The following is a 2,576-nucleotide window of genomic DNA, read 5'->3' as shown; positions in this document are numbered from 1 at the left end:
GATCAAATTAACAAAGATCAAACGCAAAGACCAAAGATTAAAAGCAACAAGGGAAAAATAACATACAATGGGATTTCCATAAAGATACCAGCTGATCTTTCAACAGATACTCTTCTGGCCAGAAGGGAATGGCAGGACATATTTACAGTGATGAAAAACCTTCAAACCAGATTACTATACACAGGAAGGATCTCATTCAAATATGAAGGAGAAATTAAAAGATTTCCAGACAAGCAAAGCTTGAGAGAATTCAACACCACCAAACCAGCTCTTCAATAAATGCTAAAGGATCTTCTCTAGACAAGAAACATGGAAAAGGTATATGAACTCGAATCCAAAACAACAAAGTAAGTGGCAACAGGATCATACTTATCAATAATTGTCTTCAATGTAAATAGGTTGAATGGCCCAACCAAAAGACAAAGACTAGCTGAGGGACACAAAAAAAGACCCATATATATGCTGTCTACAAGAGACCCATCTCAAACCAAGGGACACATACAGACTGAAAGGGAAGGGTTGGAAAAAGATATTTCATGCAAAAGTAGACCAAAAGAAAGCAGGAGTAGCAATACTCATATTAGACAAAATAGACTTTGAAATAAAGGCTGTGAAAAGAGACAAAGAAGGACACTACATAATGATCAAAGGACCAATCCAAGAAGAATATACAACAATTATAAATATATATGCACCCAAAATAAGAGCTCTGCAATATGTAATGCAAATGCTAAAAAGAATGAATGGGCGAATTAACAGTAACACAATAATAGTGGGAGACTTTCATCCCCCACTCACATTTATGGATACATCAACTAAACAGAAATTTTGCAAGGAAACACAAACTTTAAATGATGCAATGGACCAGTTAGACCTAACAGATACCTATAGGATATTTCACTACAAAAGAATGAATTTCACATTTTCTCAAGTGCACACAGAACATTCTCCAGGATTGATCACATTCTGGGCCACAAATGTAGCCTTGGTAAATTTAAAAAAAAAAGAAAAAAAGAAAAAGAAATCATTTCATACATCTTTTCTGATCAAAATGCAGTGAGATTAGATGTCAACTACAGGGAAAAATCTATTAATTATACAAATATATGGAGGCTAAACAACATGATTCTAAATAACCAACAAATCACAGAAAAAATCAAAATATGCATAGAAACAAATGAAAATGAAAACATGACAAACCAAAACGTATGGGATTCAGTGAAAAAGCAGTGATAAGGGGAAGGTATTGCTAAACTGTTGTCATGTCAACCAAGGTCCATCTAGTCAAGGCTATGGTTTTTCCAGTAATCATGTATGGATGTGAGAGTTGGACTATAAAGAAAGCTGAGCACTGAAGAACTGATGCTTTTAAACTTTAGTTTTAGAGAAGACTTTTGAGAGTCCCTTGGAGTGCAAGGAGATCCAACCAGTCCGTCCTAAAGGAGATCAGTCCTGGGTATTCATTGGAAGGACTGATGTTGAAGCTGAAATTCCAATATTTCGGCCACCTGATGTGAAGAGCTAACTCATTTGAGAAGATCCTGATGCTGGAAAAGATTGAGGGCAGAAGGAGAAAGGGATGACAGAGGATGAGATGGTTGGATGGCATCTCTGATTCAATGGACATGAGTTTGGGTAGATTCTGGGAGTTGGTGATGGACAGGGAAGCCTGGTGTGCTGCAGTTCATGGGGTTGCAAAGAGTCAGACATGACTGAGTGACTGAACTGAAGTGAACTGAAGGGGAAGCTTCATAGAAATACAAGCTTAACCCAAGAATCAGGAGAAACGTCAAATAAATTACCTAACTTTACATGTAAAGCAACATGAAAAAGAAGAAATTAAGAATCTCAGGGTTAGTAGAAGGAAATAAATAATAAAAATTAGGGCAGAAATAAGTGAAAAAGAAACAAAGTAGATTACAGCAAAAGTCAACAAAACTGAAAGCTGTTTCATTGAGAAGATAGATAAAATCAACAAACCATTAGCCAGCCTCATCAAGAAACAAAGGAATAAGAATCAAATCAACAAAATTAGAAATGAAAATGGAGAAATCACAATAGACAACACAGAAATACAAAGGATTATGACACTACTATCAGCAGTTATATGCCAACAAAATGGACAACTTGGAAGAAATGGACACATTCTTAGAAAAGTATAACCTTCCAAAATTGAACCAGGAAGAAATAGAAACTCTTAATAGACCCATCACAAGCACATAAATCAAAATTCTCATCAGAAATCTTCCAACAAACAAAAGCCCAGGACCAGATGACTTCACATGTGAATTCTACCAAAAATTTAGAAAAGAGCTAACACCTATCCTACTCACACTCTTCCAGAAAATTGCAGAGAAAGGTAAACTGCCAAACTCATTCTATGAGGCCATCATCACCCTAATATCAAAACAAGACAAAGATGCAACCAAAAAAGAAAAATACAGGCCAATATTACTGATGAACATAGATGCAAAAATCCTTAACAAAATCCTAGCAAACAGAATCCAACACTATATTGAAAAGATCTTACATTATGACCAAGTTTGTTTTATCCCAGGGATGCAAGGATCCTTCAA

The 2,576-nt window shown here is 35.7% G+C and overlaps 1 long non-coding RNA gene across 1 annotated transcript; it reads left to right on the top strand.

The window, feature by feature from the left end:
• Nucleotides 1-1,141: 1,141 nt before the first annotated feature.
• Nucleotides 1,142-1,999, top strand: LOC120882647. The gene is made up of 2 exons (XR_005725528.1): nucleotides 1,142-1,243; nucleotides 1,748-1,999. It is a non-coding gene; the product is annotated as an uncharacterized LOC120882647 (long non-coding RNA).
• The last annotated feature ends 577 nt before the right edge of the window (nucleotides 2,000-2,576 follow it).

The sequence above is a fragment of the Oryx dammah genome, unplaced genomic scaffold, assembly GCF_014754425.2.
Source record: "Oryx dammah isolate SB20612 unplaced genomic scaffold, SCBI_Odam_1.1 HiC_scaffold_23, whole genome shotgun sequence".
NCBI classification, from domain to species: domain Eukaryota; kingdom Metazoa; phylum Chordata; class Mammalia; order Artiodactyla; family Bovidae; genus Oryx; species Oryx dammah.
This window is presented reverse-complemented; position numbering and strand designations above follow the sequence as displayed.